The following is a 15560-nucleotide window of genomic DNA, read 5'->3' as shown; positions in this document are numbered from 1 at the left end:
CCCAGAGAGGTAACTTCAGTGAGCTTGTAGATGAGGTCGTGGCAGAAATCAACCTTCAGGGTGAAACGAACATCATGAGGAACGCAGGAGAGACAACACCCGCGATTATTGAGATGGCTCCCTCTAAAGAACCTTCTACAATTGAACAAGCTCCTGCAAATGATAAAAAATCACGATGACTCCCTCTAAAGAATCTCCTGCAGCTGACAAGGCTTCTGTGACTGACGAAGTGTTGGTGATGCAACCCATTGTTCCTGGAGATGTCTTCGATCTTCCTTTCGATACTCCTCATACAGATCATGTGCTGGTTGGAGGATTCTGCGTGCCGGCTAAGTATGAGAAGTTATACACCAAAATATGGAAGAAGCACGGTCATATTCCTACTACCATGAAACTTAAATATCGCTTCCCATTGGCCAAACGTGTTGAGGAATCTTTATCCACTATCCATGCTATGAGTGTCGCAACTGGCGGCATGACTTCTGAAGAGATGATTTCAAACTGGGGTTTCCATCGAGACGTGTTCATGCAATATGGGTTCAATGTTTCTTGGTTCTTCAAAGGGTTCTCTGAAATCCAGGAGCTTCAGAAGCTGCAAGGTGAAGTTCCCTCCGTAGGCTGCATTGCTCGCCAGGAAGAAGAGATTGAAAAGTTTTCTAAAGAGTTGAAAGTGAAGCAGGCCGCTCTCCAGAAAATGAAAGCTTCTCTCTCGCAGAAGGACGAGTTGCTGCTGAAAGACTTTCCTTGAATGATTTACGCCACCTACTTATGCTTTTCTTCTTTTAGGTGTTGTTGAGTGATGTGAGGATTTCTTTTCACAGTTTGATTTTATGTTTTGAACTAATAGGTGGTTGGGTTTTAAATTGGTTTATTTTGTGATAGTTTTGCGAATAGTTTTCTGAAAGAGATTACTCTAAATGGAACTTGCATTTTGGTTATGAATAATGTGGCTATTATATCGATATTGTACATGTTGCAAATATCGTGTGAAAAGGAAAACATGAAAGGGAAACAAACATGGCGTTTGATTTGCATCACTGAATCTCTTTCTCAGTGTGGGATGCCAAGTCCCCAGTAGATTCCAAAACTATCTTTCTCGTAAAAATTGTTTGATAGAACTTACTTGCTATTCGAAACTTCGTTTGCATGAAACTGGATCTTCCCGAGTACCCTCTTCAAGGAAACCGTATGCACTAATCTTCGGAGAGAGAAATCAACTCTTCTGAATTAAGTTTCTCCTGAACAAGACGCTTCAATGCGTTGCATTCACTGGTAGGGTGATGAAGGAACCGGTATCTCAGATCTGTCATTTCTTGATCAGTCGGTTGACGCCACACATAAGGCAGTTGTACTTCTCCGTCTCATACCCATGTCTCCAACAACTCCAAGACCTTTTTCATCGAGAATGGTAAATGCGGGTATCTGGCCCTTCTTGCGTTGTCCGGCATCGTGATATCTCCTGTAGACTTTTGTATGAAGCACGTTTCGGAGACGGAGTTGGAAGACCAGCATACCCGCGGTCCGCTTAGTTGGTCAGCTTTGCCGAAATGAAGTCATCATCGAAGGCATCGTATTGATGATAGTATCACTTCTGGGCGAATGAGTTGAACACTCCCACCCTTTGTATTCTAGTGTCTCTTGACTGATTTATCCTTCCTCAAGCAGTTCTTCACTGGCTGAAAAGTCGCTGCAGATTGGGCAGCCTTCTTAACTTCAGCAAGGGTTTTGAGATATAAATCTTCCAGCAAAGCTTCATAAGCCGAGGGCTCTTTTTCTTTATCCGGTAAATGTTGTGGCATCTCTGATTAAGTCTATTCCTCTATGGAATTGTCTTGAGTCTCCGTTGCCAGCTGGATCATGCTGTTCGTCTCTCCTTAGTCCCCTGCGGCTATGCGTTCTTTCCACATCTCTGCTGGTAAAGCCATGGCTTTCCGATAAGGATCCAACATTTTTTACATCGGCATTTGCGATACTTCCTGGGTAGACGCTCGCCGATCCTTCTTGTAATTGAACTGCTATATTGTTTAAGATATGAAAATGTCTCGCTCTGCCTTCTAGCAATACCGGCTTGATTTGCAAGGACATCCTCCACATCCTATCCACATTTTCCATGATATCTGAATTATCTATGGCTTCCGAAGAATCTAGCGGAGGATACATCATGAGATGAAAGCTGTTGAAAAATGAATAGGTTAATGATTGAATTGGACCTAAGATTTATCCCTTTAAAATTGAGAAGGTTGGAATTAAAATTGAGAATCCAATTTTGCAACCGAGAGATTAATCTCCCACTGTGGTCGCCAGTTGTTTATGGGTGAAAACTACTTCTATCAGTTTTGGTAATTTTGGATGTGTGTGGATGAGAAATGAATCTAAACCCTAAACAAATGCACTGCACGGGAGTGCTTTTGATTCGAGAGATCAATCTATAAAATTATGTCCTATACCAAGAAATGGCCGTTCCAGACTTGCTTCGGTCACAAAGTGAAGGAGATGGGGTTGATCTTAGGGAGGGAAGCGAAGAAGGTGTTGAGATTTTGAAGGTATTGGTTGTTTTATGACTTGTATCAGAATGACGAACTGGCTTGCACAATGAAAGCTATCAGTTCTGGGTATTTTCTGGATACTGTGTCAACACTTGGTTTCTCCGTGTGTTGGAAATAGGTTGCAGAACCTATTTATACAAGTCATTGAGCGCAACCCTCATCTCGTAGGAAGTGGAGAATGTGAAGTGATGGAGTAGTGGGGTCGTGTAGGAGTGGTGATTGTTACACGATCACACGTTTGCCCACTTCCCACTTCCCTCGTCACTGTTAACCGTCCACCTTTTCCTGACATGTTCTTGTAATGGCACGTTGCTCGCTGCACGCTATAAACCTCTATACCAATACCCCAATAAGTATCCCCCAGTTTGTGACATGCTTGATTGATGTTTCGAATGAGTGGATCGTGGGACCCACTGCAGGAAATAGCATACGGTGCTAAGTTAAATAACTAAGAAATTAATATTCTTGACATATCGTGTATGCTCGATGTATGTAATGCATTGCAAACAATCAATATGTGTGAAGCATCACTGTTTTAAAGCTTAACCGAATAAGTCGCGGATTAAGCGTCTTAAAATAGCATCACGTCCAACCATCTTCAAGTGATCGTTTGGAGGCCGCATGGGCGATCCATCCCCTGGTCGATCACTCCCTGTGGAAGAGTGGTAGACGGTGATCATCGAGGCACTTCATTGGTCGCCTAGATTTTAACCTATGCTGTCCGACCAAGCTAGCAAAGTTGGACGGACGAGATGGTTTACGGCACTTACTTGCCACCGTTGATGGAATTTTAGGGTTTTTCGGAGGTGCGCAAGTATCCCTCTTTGGCTTGAGTGAATCCACGCATGGGCGTCGATTTTGGTGGGAGCAACTGCTCATGCTTGGAGACGACTCGTTGTTGTACACGCCTATACCTCTCCGTCCTATGAAGGCTTGATCTAGGCCACTCAATTTGACTGGCAAAGATGAGTGGTCATGATCAATTTGCGACAGAAATCCATTGCTACAAAGGATTTAAAGGCTACGTGGATGCCACTTTGGGGGACGCGTTTCGAGGTGCCGAATCCTAGTCTTCCTAGGCCGACCGGTTACATACAAAGGTGGGCCCACAGTGATCACATTGACACTCTTGGGACCTCTTAAGTCTATATATACACCCTCCATCTAGGCTTGCGAAGATGGATGGTCGTGATCGAACTACGACATATATGCAATGCTGCAAACCCTAATTAGGGTTTGAAACAGTCACGTATACATGACTTTGGCCAAACGGTTTGGAAAGTTATGCTTCTCCTTTGGAGAGACCGATCGTGTGGGGCCCACGTTGGGCTGACGGTGAACATCTATGCACCTCCCTAACGGTCCTATGTACGATCTAAGCCATCCAAATATGCTGGTTAAGTTGGATGGTTGTGATCAATTTAAGACATTAGTGGAATTTTCGTGACCCTTGGAAAGCATCACACCTATCATGTTTCAGGCAAACGATCGTGGCTCCATGACCACGCCGTGAGCAAACCGATCAGGTAGGGATAAAATGGGCCCGCAATGTGCGTGTTGGCGCTTCCCTGATCATTCGCGGGATGATCTAAGCCGTCCAACCAGGCTGGCGAAGTTGGACGGTCGCGATCGTTTTAAGACTGTCTTAGACAGTCTTGTTCGTTCGAGCTTCTTCCAAAGCAGCGCGACCACCTTATTTAAGGCTGGCGTTTTGGCACGCTAGGAAGCAAGGTGTGATGCTCGACTAGTTGGGTCATAAATAGGCCCGTTGGTGCTCATCACAGTGATTGCCTGCTCCTGCTAGGGTTCTTCTAGGATGGTTAAATCATGCGGTCAACCTGCGTGGCCGTGATCGTTTCTGAGACTTATACGGACAATCCAGATTTCCTTAGGAAATTAAATATGCTCAATCGGGCTAATATAAGCACACCGAGAGATGTAGCATGTACGGGTATTTCGTGCATACCTCACTATTGTCAACTGGAGATTCGTGTTACTCTGCTAAGAGTAACACTCAGTCATCATGCCGCACCAATAATGAGAGTTCTGCTGGGAACAACACAGGAAATACTAGGCAAATCATGCATTAATTAATAATGCTAAAATTCACAGAATATTTGGGATTGTTGCTACATGCTCCATTCTAGGCGAATTTTCTGTATTTAATTCACAGAATATTTGGGATTGTTGCTACATGCTCCATTCTAGGTGAATAAATAAAGCGAAGAGGTACTCATCACTTATCAAACGGCTGTATCCTTTGCAGGATGTCAGTGTATTAAATTTGGCTTACAATTTTAACCCCGAACCAAAATCTACCATCAACACCTAAAAACCCTAGATTTCTCTCATACCCTTTCTCACTACAAGTTTCTCTTCACACATTGATTTTGCCCCATCACAAACCATTGTAGGACACAACGGTTGTGACCCTCGATCACTCTTGTCAAGAGGATTCTACAAGAGAATGATTTTTCCTCACTATATAAGCCCTAGTGGTTACAACCTTGCTCCCCAATTCTTAGATAACTTCTAAGAATAGCCTTACACCTTAATTGGGAAACCCAAAACTTGGAAGACACTCCTCCAAACCGTCATACAAGTTTCCTAATCCACGTAAACCTTCTAGACATTCCAAACCCGAAGTTTCCCTTTAGCCACGGCTTTGACATCATTAGATCCTTGTTTCTGCTTCAAAAACTGTCACCTAAAGTCCAATTTCAGCCGTATAGTTTTGTATACGGAACAAAACCCTAACAAGCACCACCTTTTGTGACACGAACAAAACCTTCGTCTTCACTTTAAAAAGCATGAATGTTTACCACCTTATACAAGGCCATCCTCGTGGAAATCATCATTAGCACAAATTAAAATTGTATTGTACTTTGAGCTTGAACCACCACCTATGCCAAATTCCTTCTTTACACTTGCACCATCGGAATCTCCATTTGTCGATCTTCTAGCATCACTACAAACAATTTATTCATATAATTTATACAAGTTCTTGCATGACTTGTGTCAAACTATTTCGTCGCCATGACCACTCATTATCCCACCTTTATAGAATACTTCTTCTTCGACACATATCTAACACTTGACATTATTTAAACAGATCTATTCAAACAATTTCAGACGGACTTCACCAACTCCAAGAACCAACAATCTTGAGTCATCCTCCATGTATACAAAACATGCTACAAACTACATATGTTGTGTATGAACGACTGTCACGTAGCACCACCATGATTCAAAACATTCTCCTGACAATTTTTGCAGACGCCAATCGAACCCACGAACGATATTCTCTTATAAAGAAAATAACTTCAACATGAATGATAGTCACATCAAGCAAAATTCTCGAATGTTTTTTGATGTCGTCCTATTCTTTTTTCGGTCTTGATTTCCTCATCATCTTCATGATCTATATCACTCTGCTACGAACCAAGATTTTCTCTTCTTGGAAACCTCTTGTTTAAATTACCAAATCACTGCCATCTTTATCCACGCTCACCGCACCACTTGTCGGAAAACCAAGGTTACATTCATCTCGAACCGGCGTATTTCCATAGAAGTCAATTTCATGAAATATCCTACTTTAGATAACTAGCTCGAATCCTCCACTTATATCTTTAGATTAACATGATCGTATAAAACTAGCACGAATATATAGTCAATACGATAATAGACAATCACACACGACACAAAGATTATGTGGTTCACCTACCGTTTGTAGGCTACATCCACGCCCAAAACCACCCCGAGAATTTTCATTATCATAACAAGTTATTATATCGACACACATCATATAATCAACTAGTTATGTAACCCACTAGCGCTAAACGTTCGAAAGAACAAGACATATTACGAAGAATTTACCTTTTCCTTTGTTCTTCTTCCTCCATAAACCTCCATCGCCATGGTTGCTTCGACTTTAGACAAGAACATAAAGAACATCATGAATTCTAGCTTCCCCCATATGAACCCTATAAACCCTAGATTTCTCCCATACCCATTCTCAATACAAGTCTCTCTTCTCACATTGATTTTGCTCCATCACAAACCATCATAGGACACAACGGTTGTGACCCTCAATCACTCTTATCAAGAGGATTCTACAAGATAATTAACCAAGAGAATGATTTCTCCGCACCGTATAATCCCTCTTATATAGTGGTTACATCCTTACTTCCCAAGTCTTAGAGAACTTCTAAGAATAGTCGTACATCTTAATCAGGAAACCCCAAACTTGGAAAACACTCCTCCAAACCGTCATACAATTTTTCTAATCCAAGTAAATCTTGTAGACATTCCAAACCCGAAATTTCCCTTTAGCCACGGTTTTGACATTATTAGATCACTGTTTCTACTTCAAAAACTGTCACATAAAGTCCAATTTCAGCCATATAGTTTTGTATACGGAACAGAACCCCAACATAATGGTAGAACTTCAGCGAGTTTTTTATCCTCGCTTAGGAGAAACTCTGATCCCCGTTATTTTTTTACGGTCGTTGGAACAGATATAAATATCATATGGTTCTTCACCTCACTCACGAAAGACCCTCTCATCACGGGTATCCCTAGTTGTTTATCAGAGAACTCACACCAAATCATCTATCTTCCACTGTTAATAATTTAACTGTGTTTTTCACCAAAAAATTGTTAATTTTTCAAATAGAAAAAACATTGTCGTAGCAAGAGTTGTAGTTGTTATCACAAGATTATATGGGGTTCTTGGAACTGCACATTTGGGTAAGAGATTTTAGCATCGGGTCTTAGATGAATACAACAAACAACTTCCAAATACTACAAAAGAAACATCAATTCTCTCCAGCACATAGTCACCACCCTAAAAAAAAGGTTAATCTTATGCTTTATGTGTAGCTTCTTATTTAAGAAATGGTGTGAGAGGATACAACGATGAAGATAATGTAAATGGTTTTGGAAAACACTAGCTAGATTATCATATTTCTATCTTTTATAATTACAATTACAATTACAAGATCAAATATTAATTATTTTTTTTTATTTTTCCCAATATGCATCAAGTCGAAGAGTTTATAAGGCCGGTCCACCTGCTAAAGTTCATAGGTTTGAGAATGTATTCCAAATAAATTAACATTCGTGATATCTTTACTTTTTCTTATGGTCAAACTATTAATTATCATAATTTGATGAACATTCCTGAAATCTTTACTTTTTCTTCTAGTCAAACTATTTAATATAAATGTTTTTTATTCATAGAAAATAATATGACTGGAGCTTTGTTTACTTTGGTGTTTTACTGCTTGTTATATTATATGATATTATTTACGAAAATGATTTGTGATTCCCACATTTCCTACTCCCGCTGCTCCCAACACTAGGTGGCGTCCATGTGGGATTCTCCTTACATAAAAATCATTTAAAAACCTAACTCCAGATTACCTGACAAAAAAAAATGGTTTACTTTTTATATTTATCTCACCTCTGTCTAATACCAAAACCTAAAAATTGTTCAACTCTTGTTCGTCCTTTGAATCTAATTCAGTATATCTTTCAAAATCTAGGTATATATTAGAAAAACTACAAAAATCATGCGACCAAAATAAAATTTAGGTTTTGATTTAAGTATAAGAAGAAAAAAAATGAAGGAGAAGAAGAAAATCAATCATAGCTTGTTATACTCTACATTGATCTTTTTAATCAGTTTTCTAAACACTTAGTGATGAGATGTTTATCTCAATCATCTTTGTTTCACTACTTGCCTACCTTCTATTTTAACATCCCAATTTGATCAAATTTTGTATCCTAAATATTAATCATCTTTTTTTCTTTTTTTTTTGCTCGGTAAATACATTGTATTAATGGATAGTAAGTACAAAGTACAAACCCCTGAGAATGCAACTCACGAATATTTGTGAGAGCCCGCATACAAAGAAAACCCTTAAAAATCCTAAAAAACAGTGGAAAAGACCCAGCCCAACAAGAGCCAAAATTTAATCATCTTCTTTATATCAAAGCTTTTGTCAAGTTTTCACTATAAGCAACAAACACTGGAACAACGCTTCTTTAGTTAAACGATTTCTTATTGTTTTGACATTTTCATTCCGTTGCTGTGAATAGCGGTGTGAAGTTGGTAGTACGAAGTAATTGGGTAATTTGATTATTTGAAGGACTTCATATGTCCTGAATGAGATCGGAAATATTAAAAACAAAGGGTTAGACAAAAATCAAACAATTTATTTTAAGTTTTGTGAGACGACGTGGCTCTAGAGTTTTTATTCAAAGTAAAAAGCAATCCCACGTTGATGCCACCTAATGTTGGGAGCATTGGGAGTAAAGAAATTGGGAGCCACAAATCATTTTCGATTTGTTTATGTTAAGCATAATAAGTGAGTTAATGAGTATTAGAGACTTACAAAAGCTTCATTAGTTGAACTAGGAATATCATTCGAGGTTATCGTATCATAATACTCTTTAGCTGACCCTTCCTTTGTGGGGTAGGAAAAGACCTAGCAAACTCAATTTATGATATCTTTGAGCGAAGTAAAGATTGTGCCTTTTGTTGTGTTTGTCAAAGGATTGGAAGATAGGAGGATGGTGGCGGAGGGAAAGTTGAAGAGAAGTGATGTCCCCAGGATAGAAGGCGTTGCGATTGTAGAGGTGAGGGATTTTGTAATCAACTCGTCGCAAGTAGGGATGAGTATGTCCTATGTAACGGGGATCTGTAGCCCAACTGGCTCAGGTTGCTCCTTCTCATGAATGAGAGGAGTACTGTAAAAACACTAAATCAGTGACGAGAGAAACCAAAATTACATCATCGTAAGACTTTTTTTTTGTTGCTATGATGAGTGCAGGAGTCGAAATTCAACTCCTGACTAACTAGAACCCTAAATTTATTTTCATATAAAAGTAAAATAAAGGAAACCAACGATCACTTACTGAAGCTACACATCTCTATAACCCACAAGCCACATTATTAGCATATATGAAGCCAAGAAAGAAATAGAGCACCACGGTGCTTATTCTCAAATTGTGTCTTACTGACCAATATGGTAAACTATAGTCACTGATCCCTATATTATGCAAAGGAAAATTAATAGCCTGTTTGCATAATACATGAAAACTTATTTTTTGACTCTTAGAAGTCGAAAAATCAGAAATCAATTCAGATATCGAAATTCAAAACGACCTCTAAAAATTGAAAAGTTAATTTTTTAATAGTTCTACTTCCGGTTTCTACTTTCAGAGAAGGGGTGCTTATACAGTAAAACTTCGATAAATTAATATACTTGGGACTGCCAAATTCTATCAACTAGTTGGTCACCTGTGCTATGCACGGGCAGTATCTGACTTATGATGTTTTTAAATTCAATAAGCTTATGACCTGAAAATTAATAAAACATCCAATAAACTAATAAAAACGCAATGTAATAAAATAAAACAAATTAAAAAGTTATGCCTTTCAGACTTTTTCTAGTTTTGATATTTTTAAAATTTATGGAGTTTATGCTTTCCTTTTTTGGCTTTTTATTTGGATTTTATTTTTGCATTTTCTGGTCCATTCAATTATTATGTGCATGTACTTCATCAGCAAAAGCGTCATAGAGATCGCGGTACATGATAATCTGCTCAAAAGATTCTCGTTTGGCCATTTGATTTTTTATAAGCTCCCCAGTTTCGATGATGTCCTTCGATATTTTTGGTATATCATTGAGGTTAAATAGATGTGGTAATTTTTTTGATAACTTAATAACTTTTTCTGGTTTTCTTTCTTTGCATAAAACTAAAAATACTTTAAATGAAAATTAATCACTAAATAAAGAATAATTACAACTAAAATAACATAGAAAAATCATAATCAAATACTCTCTGTGTCTTTTTTAATTTATCTGTCTTCTATTTTGTTTTGGTCTGTCCTTTTTATCTATCCGCTCTTTTTATAGACATATTTTCTCATTAAACTAATCATTTTTAATATAAACTTAATCCTAAATTTTAAATTGTATCTCAATATATAAATAAACAAATCTATTTAAGATGTTTCTTATCAACTTTCATTCCTTTTTAAATAAATAAAAATATTAACTATCAAATTCTTTATAAAGCTTTTTATCTATCTCCATTCCCTTTCTAGATAAAAACATTTGCGGCTATATTTTCTAAATAAAAATATTTATGGCTATAAGACTCTTTTAAACATTCCTCAGAATAATAAAATTACCTGATACATTTCTTTTTATCAGTAATAATATAAAATTTAATATGGTTGGTCACGAGATTCTCACCGGTCTCTTTAATAACTTGACTTAGTCAAATAAGCCAGTTAATAAAATACATAAGAAATACAAAATAGAAATTACAAACATTCAAGGATCCACATAAGTTATTAATTAATACAGAAAACATACTTACACAATGTTGTAACCCACTTGTATTTTTGATGGAGCAAATCATGTTGAACCGGAAACACTTTCATTTGTTCATGTACTTTGACTTATGTAGAAACTATAATTACTTCCCTGGCGCAAGGTCGTCTTACTCGTCTAGGGTGTCCTATGCGAACTTGAAATTTGGGGTTTTTTATGGGTTACCAAATCATTGTATAAGATTTAAAATTTTAGATTATAGGAAAATAGATTTTGTATGTTTAACGCGATAACTTGAATTAGGCTATGACCGTAACAAATATTTCAGCTCTTTTGGTTAGATTTTGGGTTCTAAGCCGAAATTTTGGCATAAACTACCGCCCAAACTGGTTGCTAAGATTTTAAATAACTTTTATAGATGTTACAAACCATTTGCTAACAATTATAAGTGTTACAAATTATCTGTAATGCAAATAAGTGAGACAGAACACTTTACTCATTATATGTTACACATTAACTACTATTAGAAGAATCTTTTTTTATTTTGACCCCTTGAAATTTGAGGCCATATGTGACCGCCTTGCCCCTAAGACATCCATGCCCTGGCGATTTCCACTGAAACGGATTACAGAGTCTCTCCAAATTATCACCGTCTTTTCGAATAAAAATGTATCTGCGTACACAAATCTCAGGCATATAGTATACGCCAAGCAATAGTGGAGAGAGGAATTATTGTTCCTTAGTGGGAGAGAGGGAGTTGATTAACCAAACCAAGGCCAGTGTTTTGATAAGCTTGTTTTATGACTGTATCTAGTTCATGTCTTCCGTACAACGGTCTCATAGGTTGAAACTTATACATGCAATTTATAAAACAATATCTAATCTTTTTCAATTTTTAGTTTGGAATTTTGGTTCAGGTTCCATCATAAAGTTGGGTGCTCACATTTCTTTTAAAAACAACATTATCCGAGTATCTTAGTCACCCAAGTTATATACACCATAGAAACACAACATTATCCACGCATTTGTTATCTACTCGAAAGTCAAAATTTCCTTCATCTAAGATAACCCAATTTTTTTTCACAAATCTATCTATTTCCAACATTCTCCTTCTGTTTCTTGATCTTAAAAACCTTCTTGACAATCTCCTGCTCCTAAACCAAGAAATCACAGATATTCCTACAAATAACAAAGAAATTTTTAGTTAACAACATTCATTCAAGTTACCGCAAATCTGCAATGGTCTCATATATTAAAATCTTCTTGACATATATTGTTGATTTAAAAATATTCAAATTTATTACGTTTCTCATATGATCATAAAACCTAAAAAAAATAGTGTGATAGTATATGTGACAGCTTAATCTAAGCTAGCCTAAGCGATTATTCCGTTTATGAAGTACAGTTAGCATTTATTGCAAGAATGTATTTGCGATTTTAAGGTGCAACATCGATTGCATATAATTAAGTAGATTCAAAGATTCAAAAGAGATATACCAAATCCTTGCGGAAATTTATCAGGATTCCCATAAGTACTTTCGAGCTTCCCATGAAAAGCTTGAGCATACCTGCAAAACAAATGCATATTAGTAATCAACCAACAATAAGAAAAATAAAAAACACGACCAATACTGTAGATGAAAAGCTTTTGAGCGTACTTGCAAAACAAAAACAAAAACTACGATCAATACCGAAGAACAAAAAAGCAATGTGCAATATTTTGTACAATTTTAAGGTGCAACGTCAAACTTGCAAACAGAAAATATCTCGCGTTATCACCCACGATGCCAAATTTCAGAATCAACTTATATTGGATGTCACAATATTTAATCAACTTGCATATAAGAAGATTCAAAAATTCCAAAGAGATATACCAAATCCTTTACCTCTTGCGGAAATTGATCAGGATTCCCATAAACACTTTCGAGTTTCCCATGAAACACTTTCGAACGTACCTGGAAAAGATCAACAAATAATAATAAAAAAAACTCGAACAATACCGTAGAAGAAAAAGCGACGTGCAAATAATGTCTTGTCCTATTCTTGAGTGCTTTATATAGAGCAAAGCCTGCAAAATTCATTAACTTAGTTTTGGAAATAATATAATAAATTTCTTATAGTTTTTAGTATATTTTTGGATAGCAAAATATTTTCCAATAACTATGTTATTTGTTGCAATATTTTGTCTAATTAATCCCTTATTTAACGATCCAAAAAATATATTTTGTACAAAAAATGTTAAATATCTATTTTCACGTCCAGGAATATAATTAATATTTTTTATTTTATTTTTTGTGTTTGCTTTTGTACACAATTGAGATATATTGAGCATTTTCTACACATTTAAGAATGAGGATCTTTTTTTTATGGAATGAAAAATAATATTAAAACTCATTCATCATTTTGTATCTCATTCATCCTTGAATTGCTTCGATCACATATCACAAAAGTGAAGCAGCAGGGACAAAATCATAGGCGCAAAATCATAAAAGGGAAAAAAATCATAGGAACGGTAGTAATAAAGATATGAAACAAAAATAACCATAGAAAAAGATGCTCATTACCTCACCTATACACTCGTACGAAAGTAAACGTCCAGATTTAATTTTATTGTTTCAATATTGACTATGAGAAACGATTACGATCAACTGCAAAACAAAACCAAATATAAATTAAAAGGAACAAAAATACTAAACAATAAAAGGAATAAAGGAATAAAAAAAACTACGGTTGCGTAATAGAAGATGTTTAAGGAAAAACTGTGAACTATGAAAGATAAAAGTTCATCGCTTCATCCTTCGCTGCGAGGATATATCACCATCATCTGCAAAAAAAAATCAATTTCCAAACCAAAAAACCAAAAAACAATAAAATCATAGGAGAATAAAAAAACAATAGGATAAATGATAAGAGTTTACCTTTGTGCGAGTGCTTTATATAGAATTCGACCAAGCCCAAAAATTCCATAAATAGAAGACGATTTATGGGAAATAATATCAATTTATGGTAGCCATATATTATCTTCTGAAGAAGGCAAAAACTAAATCTTGGAAATAATATCGATTGATATTCGTAAATTTCTTACCATAATCTGGTTGAAAAGAAACTGCATCATGCATTAATGAGGAAACAAATTTTTTTATGAATTGGGAAAAGAAAAATAGAATAAGTCATGCTACTGTTGGAGGCAGCAAATGCAGGAAACAAACAAAAAAAATTAAGAATTGGGAAAAGAAAAATAAAGTAAGTCATGCTACTGCTGAAGGCAGTAAATGATGAACCCAAGAATTAGAAAAAACAAGAATTTTGATTGACAGTGTAAGAATAAACAGAAAGTTGATCTGGTTTCAGGTACACATATTATTCGCCCCAAATTCTTTTTTCCCATGGAAAACTAAAAATGCTCAAAACACAGATTCTAAGAAACAAAATATCAAACTCATCACCTCATCTTTACAAGACATCATTGAACGCTGATTTATCGCCACTAAAGCAAAGAGACTCACAACCAACATCTGCAAATCAAAAACCAAACATCATCAAAAGATCTGATATTCATTATTAACAATAATAAAAAAAACGAATAATAAAAAAGCAAGAACAAAAAACCTTAGCGGAAAAAAACTCACCACGTGATCCCAACCTTGCAGAGCACTTTATATAGATAACATGAGCATGAAATTTTCAGGAAAACAAAACCTCAAAATAGGTAAAACAATATTTAATTTAAGGAATAAAATCGTGATAGGTATAAAAATCTCTTTAAATTTTGGACATATATATTATATCCATATCATCATAATCAGTGGTTGGAAACATATTAGTATACAAAATCCGGGGCATATCAAGACATAACAAAATTAACAATTCACCTTATTTAATCTTTCTTTTTTTAATTTAATTTACATCTATTTTGTTTTAATTATGGTATAAACAAAATTAAAAAAAAGTAACGTGTAAATGACGTTAACTAATTCAACAATATTGCTCGTTTTTTTATGAATTTTTTGTATGAGCTTAGCCCGTTATTTTTTTTGTTTGTTTGCTCGATTATTTATATGCTAATCAATATTTGTTCCTATTATTTTGTTTCAAATTCTAATGATTGCGCAATTTTTTTGTTGTCAAACAAGATTAACAATAAAGTTATTTGCAAGAGAGACACATTCTCTGATCGAAAGGTTAGTATCCACAATCAATTTAATCATTTTTTTTAAGTTTCTCATTATCGCAAGTGTCATCGGGAATAATTGATTTTAATTGATAGAACGAAATTGTAATTAGGAAAAGAGAAATTCGAAGAATTATAACAGGATATTGGACATTGGATATATTTTTCATAATTTTTTTTAGAAATTTATTAATGTTATAATCGATGATGCGATTGATTGCGTGATTATTTTCGTGATTGATGCATGATTAATTTAGTTTTTGGGTGAAACCGTGAATGCATGACTTAATTATTTTTGTTAATATTTTATTATTTGAGATAAATTTTTATTGGCAACAAAATATTTGTTTCCAAAAAAAATACGTGGAATCTTTTTGCACATTTCCTTATGGTACACGTCAAATAAACTTCCTTTTTAAAAATTCGGTGGGGCCAGAATCAACCAGAAGCTCCGATTAACCACGTCGCTCGAAAAAACTCTGTTTTTATATAAAA

The 15560-nt window shown here is 35.7% G+C and overlaps 1 long non-coding RNA gene across 3 annotated transcripts; it reads right to left on the bottom strand.

The window, feature by feature from the left end:
- Window positions 1-11288: 11288 nt before the first annotated feature.
- LOC113306994 lies at window positions 11289-14508 on the bottom strand. 3 transcript variants are annotated; one of them, XR_003338970.1, is made up of 5 exons: window positions 13813-14508; window positions 13459-13718; window positions 12781-12849; window positions 12392-12462; window positions 11289-12073 (listed from the first exon to the last, which is right to left on the bottom strand). It is a non-coding gene; the product is annotated as an uncharacterized LOC113306994 (long non-coding RNA). The 3 variants fall into 3 exon arrangements; XR_003338969.1 differs by having other exon boundaries at window positions 13459-14508; XR_003338971.1 differs by having other exon boundaries at window positions 13464-14508.
- Window positions 14509-15560: the final 1052 nt, after the last annotated feature.

This window comes from Papaver somniferum, chromosome 8, assembly GCF_003573695.1.
Source record: "Papaver somniferum cultivar HN1 chromosome 8, ASM357369v1, whole genome shotgun sequence".
NCBI lineage: Eukaryota > Viridiplantae > Streptophyta > Magnoliopsida > Ranunculales > Papaveraceae > Papaver > Papaver somniferum.
Note: the sequence above shows the minus strand (reverse complement) of the source record. Positions and strands in the feature narration are given on the sequence as shown.